We start from the raw sequence: 8014 nt of genomic DNA, 5'->3' as shown, positions 1-8014 counted from the left end.
TTCTCCAAACTTTTTCAACAATACTGATTCGATCTCATCGTCATTCAAAATATTTCCTTTGATCCCACAAGTGTATGAAGTAATATGCTCATTGTGGTCGGTTGTTCTGCTATATTTGGGTATATCGGGCATGCAAAACTTTTTAGGAATGGGCATTGGAGCCACGCTCTGAGGGAATTATTTTTGTATGAACTTTTTGGCGTCTAAACCTTTCAAAATCAGAGGTGCCCCCGCTATTTGGTCAACATGGGAGTTGTAAGTTTCCACCTTTTTGTCACTGTCTTCAATCTTCTTTTCTCTGAATTCGATCCTTATGGTGAGCTCATCGAGCATTCTCATAATCGTGGAGTCGATCCCCGAGCCACTTTCATCTGGCCTTTTTAACGCTGGTTCAGTACATCGAGTGTTTACTAGTTTGGCTATATTTGGAGTTTTATTCTGACTCTGAAGTTGGGCGATGGCGATTTGCTAAGCTTGCAGCATGTCGAATATCACTTAGAGGCTGGCTGCCCCATCTCTTATTCCTGGTGCTCCTTGGCCCCCTGATCGGGCTTCCCTGCATGTATTCCCTCTGAAGTCAGCGCCTAGGTCTGCAGTCTAGGCAATGTGCGAACTAACATCAACTGGTTCCATATTTGGCACTTCCCCTAGGTTTATCGGTGGTACACCGACCCCTGCATTGCTGTTTTCTCCAAGACCTTTGTTGTCATGAACATGTGCATTTTGTGAGCTAGACATGTTTCAACCTAAGAATCAAAAATTCTTGACAAGAAAAAGTGTAAAAATAACGTGTGTAATGAGAATCAGTAAAGAAATAATCACTATTATCTTTAGCCCCACGGTAAGCGCCAAACTGTTTACCTCGAAAATACGAGTAACAATTAAACTTGATTTGTGGTGTTAAAGATATGTGATTTAGTTCAATACCAATTAGTAATCAAGAAATATGAAGTAGAAGTGAAGGAAATAAGTGAATCAAACTAATGTTACTCAGTAGTAGTGACCTCGCGCTTAGTGACCTCGAGATGGACTAAGAGCAATAAAAAGAACAGTAAATGTACAGGATGATTCTGATGAACAATAAGAGAGAAAAGTAGGATAGTATATTCTTGCCAATGATAAGATAATGTTACAAATGATTCGGGTCCCCTTTATATAATAGGGGAACCCTAAATAAGGTACATTTCTATTTACAGTAAGGAATATCTTGGTACAACTGTCTAACCGCCTAGTACGGAATAGTACAATCCTATTCCGGGATTATCACCGTGATCTTGGGGACGTGGCAGGAATCTAGCTCATACTATTACAAGTCCATAATGGTACTATTCCGGGGTCGAGCATACTCGACCTCCGTATGTATCGTGCTTTGTCTTTGAAATCAGGTCTGGTCCCTCGAGCTCAAACTCGATCCTTCCTGAACTCGGACTTTGGACGACCTCTCGAGCGTATAGATCGAAGGCATACGATCTCGACCATATACATTGTACAAGCCCATTCACTCCTCACGGAGATCAACTAAATGTGCTACCTTCCAATCCAAAGTCATGTTGTATCCTTCTTCATATCACGCAAATCCTTCCTGTTGTATCAAATCTCCCGCCGTATAATAGCCAATAATTCAAATTAAGCCCGTAGACCCAATCACCGTCAACTATAATTCCCAAATCATTCCAAAATTTACTTAAGGTGTGCACTTATCCTTCCACTAAACCCATATAGTACTCTGCCACTCTCCCACTTTGATCAAACTCACTCCTTTAAGCAACTACTCAACTCATGTCCCCCACACTTGGCCTTCCAGTAGTTTAATCACCAAGAGACACCTCCCACATGTCCATCCTCATCTTTCGCTGCCCAGCCTTTGCCTTAAATCAAAATATATCTTTGTAGCACTTGAACTAATAGATCGTTACTCCATCAACCCAAACCTGAACATTTATAGTCCGATTGTCTTTCCCCGCCAGAAATAAAACATTGAATCTCTGAATCATGCATTGAGCAACCCTCCTGTCAAGTCATTCACTGCCCCGACACATAGGAAAGCATCTTACTATCCCCTCTATACTGTGTGATAACAACCTACGAGTATCATAGAAACCTGTGCATAGCCTCGAGGCTCTCAGAAGTACAGCTACTAAGCTGAAATGACGGAATATCCATCCACACGGTGATGACAGTAGTCGAATCAATCATGATGTTACGCCCATTAGAACGCCAAAGATACATGTGCCTGTGCAACATAAATGCACAACAAGTGTAGCATGAGTACGAAAATAACCCGTACCCAGTAAGTATCTCGTCTAACCTTAAAGAAGTAGTGACGAGAGGTCAACTTCGACACTTACAAGTTGTCCAATAATATCATTACAGTAAAGAAGTGAATAAATATGAAACAGAGCAAATATACGAAATCAACATGTATAAAACACATAGTACCATCCCCCTTCTTCATGATTTTACTCAAGTCTTCAGCTAGCAAGCTCCCTCCGTATGCGTAGCATATATGTACAATTATAGTGGTTTTCGTCAAGGAAGTTATCAGGATTCAAATAAGGGAAAATCCCTCAGATACACTGGCTTCTTGCCAAGTGTTACGCATGATTCCATGAGTATAATACATACATACATACATATATATATATATATATATACAAGAAATGTCGAGGCGTACAACCCGATCCAACATAAAAGTAAACTGTGCGCTGCAAGAGGGTCGAATGGCGCGAACCATAGATGCATCTATTAGCCCGTCGAGGTGATCGGCCTGCTCCCATGAGAGTAGTAAAAGGTAATACCTCGCTCGCGAATCATGCGTGCAACGCGGTCAAAATTAATTTAACGTACTTCCTCGCTCACGAATCATACATGCGACGGGGTCAATTATAGGTTTCTTAAGTTATCATGATATTTATCATTTCTTTTCGAAAATACAGAGTTTAATAGAAACTTTTAAAAGCTCAAATTCCTCAATTCAAATTTCTTTCAACCCAATTATTACGCAACCTTAATCTTGTTTCTTCTCAAAACAAACAATAAACATAAATTAACAATAATATCAATCAAGGCATGATGTAAGCCTAAAACTACCCAGACACAAGCAGAGCTAGTAGCTACGTACGGACTCTCATCACCTCGTGCGTGCGTAGCCACTTCAAATAGAAGCACATATTTAATTATTTCACCTATAGGGTTAATTCCCTGTTGTCTGATGTTGAGGATGAGGAGGAGGAGACCGCTGGGCTATGACTGCCGGAAAAAGCGGAATGATCGTTTCTTGCCTTCTTTGTCGTGTGTATACAGTTTTCAATATTCTACGCAGGTTGGGGCTGCGCCTCGTCGTCAGCACGTAGCAATAAGGAGGGGAACCCCGCAACTTATATCTTCTGTATTTCTGCTTGTTGAAATTTCAATTGGGTCAATTCGATCCCGGACTCGACCTAAGGCTTGTATACTTTAACTGCTTGTCGGGTTCAGTCTCCGAGTCGGGATCCGACTCGAGCTTAATTTACCCTCGAGTTTGGCGCTCGTCTTAGTTGGCGACGACGACTTTATTTCTTGCCTTTGGGCGTTTGGTTATTTCAACTTATTTTGGGTCCAGTCTCCGAGTCGCGTTGCGATTCAAGATTTATTTTTTCCTGCCTGTATGGGCGGAAGGCGATGGCCTTTCATGCTTTGGGTCGAAATGACCTTACAGGTGGGTAGCCTGGAGGCTTCACTCGGACGGCGACAGCGACACTTACGCTGTGTCCTTAGGTATGTTGTAGTTTAACTTATTTCAGGTCCAGTCTCCGAGTCGCGTTGCGATTTGAGCTTTAATTGACCCTTAAGCTGTTAGTTTTTTGCTGGCGACAGGGGCTCTTACGCTTTTTGGTCGTAGAGACCTTTTGATATGTGGCCTGTAGGCTTGTTTACTTAACTATTTTGGATCCAGTCTCCGAATCGAGTTACGATTCGAGCTCACTTTAATCTCAAGTTGTCAATTTTTGCTGGCGACAATGGATCTTACGCTTTTTGGTTGTAGGGACCTTTTGATATGTAACCCGTAGGCTTGCTTAGCTGGCGACAATGGCTCTTACGCTGTTTTTGCCCGTGGGCTTTTTGTATGCTTGTTTTCCGCTCGTTAAGGTCTTTTGAAAAAATTTTGCCTGACCCGTTGTCGGTTCTGGAAGAACCTCGATTTTAAGTCGTTATCGGCGATATTTTGAGCACCTCGGAAGGTTCATAGCCCGTTGTTTGCCTGTTGAGGGAAGCCTGTTTTAACCGGTTCTTTCCGAAGTATATTCAAAGTAGTGGCCTGCGATTTTGTTTAGCAACGATCGCGCGTCCCCAAGTCGCGTTATTTTGGTTGTATCAGCCGTTTTGACCGTATTCATGTGCGTTTGGCCGTAGCCAATTTTGATCCCGAGTGATAGTTTAGGCGTCTACATCGAGGGTATGCCTTTTTGGGATTCTTACAAATGCGACGTATAGCCTAAACTTCGGGATTTTCATGCATGTTGAGGTCTTACAGTTAGTCATGCCTATTGAGGTCTTACAGTTTGTCATGCCTATTGAGGTCTTATAGTTTTTTAGGTTATGTAGAATGGACCTGGTTATGCCGAGTCTGCCTGCTAAGGGTCTTACAGTTTCAGATTTTCCAGTGTATGGCGACTGTCGTCAATCTCCGAGTCATCAAGTCGTTTAAGCGTGAAGACCACTTTTTGTGAACTCGGAGTTGCGTTGTAGGGGCTTTATGAGCCCGGAGTTCCGACCCTAGGGTCGTGCGAGTGCCAAGTTGTTGTTACCAAGTCTCCGAGTATTTTGGGATGCATTTGGTGAAGAGAGGCCCCTGTTGGGAATATGCCTGAGAATTCCTCATTTGGAGAATAAGGCATTGAAAAGATATCCTTTGATTGCCTGATGTAGGTACATGCTATTTTGTTTTTCGCGAGCTCAGTCCGATACGGCATCCTCGATCAGGGTCTTATTCGTCTTATTCCCGGGGCGGAGCTGATTGTGAAAGAAGCCATGTAGGTTCCTTGGATCCTTCTGGAGAAATGCATGGATGTCGCCTCGTTAAAATCCTTGTTGGCAAAAACCATTTGGGGAAAAGATTCCAGTCGAAGGAAAAGAGTGCGACATTTGCTCGAGGATGTTTGTGGGGTTCCATATTCGGTCGTCCTAGCAGTAATACCGCTTAAGCATCGATACATTCCAGTTACTCAGAAGCTGCTCGCCCTCCATGGTACCAAGCTTATAGGAGCCTTTGCCAATTATTCCGAGGACACGGTACGGTCCTTCCCAATTTTGGCCCAGCTTCCCTTCATTAGGGTTTCTGGTGTTGAGGGTGACCTTCCTTAGGACCAGGTCTCTAACTCCGAAGTATCGGAGATTTGTTCTTCTGTTGTAGTATCTTTCGATTTTCTGTTTCTGGGTAGCCATCTGAACCAGCGAGGCTTCCCGTCTTTCGTCGAGCAGCTCGAGGACCGTTGCCATGGCTTTGTTATTTGACCCCTCGCTAGTGTGTTGGAATTTGGCGCTTGGTTCTATGGCCTCCACCGGTATTAGTGCCTCGACGCCGTATACAAGGGAGAAAGGTGTCTCCCCGGTGCTCGATTTTGGAGTTGTTCGATATGCCCATAGCACTTCGGGCAGCGTTTCCTTCCATTTTCCCTTGGCGCTTTCCAGCTTCTTTTTCAAGTTTTGAATGATGGTTTTATTTGTAGATTCGGCTTGTCCGTTTGCACACGGGTGATATGGCGTCGATAGGATCCTCTTGATTCTGTTGTCCTCAAGGAACTGCGTTAGCTTGCTCCCGATGAATTGCCTCCCGTTGTCGCACGTTACTTCGGACGGGATTCCGAATCGGCATATGATGTGTTCCCATATAAAATTGATGACTTCCTTCTCTTTTATTTTCTCGAAGGCCTACTCTTCTACCCAGTTTGAGAAATAGTCAGTCATAAACAAGATGAATCTGGCCTTACCTGGCGCCGTCGGCAAAGGGCCGACAATGTCCATCCCCCATTTCATGAATGGCCAGGGTGAAAAAATGGAATGCAGCTGTTCTCCGGGCTAGTGGATCATGGGGGCGAACCTCTGACACTTGTTGCATTTTCGGACGAATTCCCTGGCATCTTTCTCCATGCTGTCCCAATAGTAGCCCGCTCTGATCACTTTTCGTACTAAGGATCGGCCCCGGAATGATTTCCGTAGGTGCCCTCATGGATCTCTCGAAGCACGTATTTAGTGTCGCCCGGTCCCAAGCATATCGCCAGGGGACCCTCGAAAGTTCTCCTGTAAAGGGCCTCGTTTTCGTCAAGTGAGAACCGGGCCACTTTGGTTCGCAGGGCCCTTGACTCTTTTGGATCCGTGGGCAGTTTTCCGTCTTTCAGATAAATGATGTATTTGTTTCTCCAGTCCCATGTCTTTATGGCGGAGTTAATTTCCGCGTGACCCTCCTCGACCACAAATTTGAACAGTTGAACGACGGTTCCGGGGAGCAGGTCTTCTTCTTCAGCGGAGGATCCCAAGTTTGTGAGGGCATCGGCCTCGCAATTTGCTCTCGGGGTATGTATATTAAAGTCCATTCTTTGAAACGACGCAACGCGATTTGGATTTTGTCCAAATACCTTTGCATCCTGTCTTCTCGGGCTTCTTAGCTTCCGTTTACTTGGCTTACCACGAGGAGCGAGTTGCATTTTGCCTCGAAGATCTCGGCTCCCAAACCTTTGGCCAACTCTAGACCTGCAATCATAGCCTCATATTCGGCTTCATTGTTAGTCAGTTTCATGGTTTTTATGGATTGTCTGATTATGCCGCCGACGGGCGGCCTTAGGACTATACCGAGTCCGGTTCCTCTGACATTTGTGGCACCATCCGTGAACAGGGTCCATACCCCGGAGGAAGTTCCTGATTTTAATAAAAGCTGCTCGGGCACGAGGGCTGACGAGAAGTCGGCCACGAAATTCGCCAGGATTTGGGACTTAATGGCTGTCCGAGGTTGATACTCGATGTCATACCCTCCGAGTTTGATGGCCCATTTGGCCAATCGACCTGATAGCTCAGGTTTATGCAGTATACTCCGGAGGGGATAAGTTGTCAGGACTCAGATATGGTGGCACGGAAAGTAAGGCTTCAGCTTGTGCGAGGCGCTTGTCACACCTCCTTTTTACCTACACCCGACAGGGCATAAAGGAGTTTTTCCACTTAAAGGACAATCAGAACGGGATTTATTATTAAAATTTCAGAGTCGCCACTTGGGAGATTAAGGGTGTCCCAAGTCACCAGTTGAATCCCGACCCGAGGAAATTATGACTCTGTTATCAGTCCGCGAACCAGAAATCCAGGTAAGGAATTCTGTTAACCCGGGAGAAGGTGTTAGGCATTCCCGGGTTCCGTGGTTCTAGCACGGTCGCTTAATTGTCATATTTGATTTTATCTGATTCCAAAACATGTTTTAACTTAGGTGCCCTTTATTAGTAACTGCTTTTATTGTTATTTCAATAAGAATTGCAACGTCGTGAAAATGTATCTCGAACCACGTCACACCAGTGCACCCGTGGTTGTCAACACATTTCGACTCCGTTGGGATTTGAATTTGGGTCACATAAATGTGCACCCGAGTTTAGGAAAGTAGTATTATTATAAACGCGCCTAAAGCGACTAACGTGTTATTATCTTTGGGAAAGGCCGTGAAATTCGCTAAACGGCCCATCCCGAAGTCTAAGTATTTTTTAACATAAGCATTTATCGAGGGCCCCGCCATCTGTTTGTTTTGTTTAGCGAGGCTCATCTCGTTTTAGTTTAAAGGCCAATCTAAAGAAGAACTATGATTTGCTATTAAGCACCGTCTCTAAATCCTAGTTAATTGGTTAGCAAGCCCATTATTATTTGAAAGTATTCCAAAAGAAGCTCAAGCCCCCACTCCCATTTTAAATAGGTGAGGTGGGATTTTTGAATGTTGGACTTCACTTAAACAAGGACCTGGGCCAGGTCTGCGCGTGCCCTCAGTCCAGCGGAATTGAATGGC

This window comes from Nicotiana attenuata, unplaced genomic scaffold (genome assembly GCF_001879085.1).
Source record: "Nicotiana attenuata strain UT unplaced genomic scaffold, NIATTr2, whole genome shotgun sequence".
NCBI lineage: Eukaryota > Viridiplantae > Streptophyta > Magnoliopsida > Solanales > Solanaceae > Nicotiana > Nicotiana attenuata.
This window is presented reverse-complemented; position numbering follows the sequence as displayed.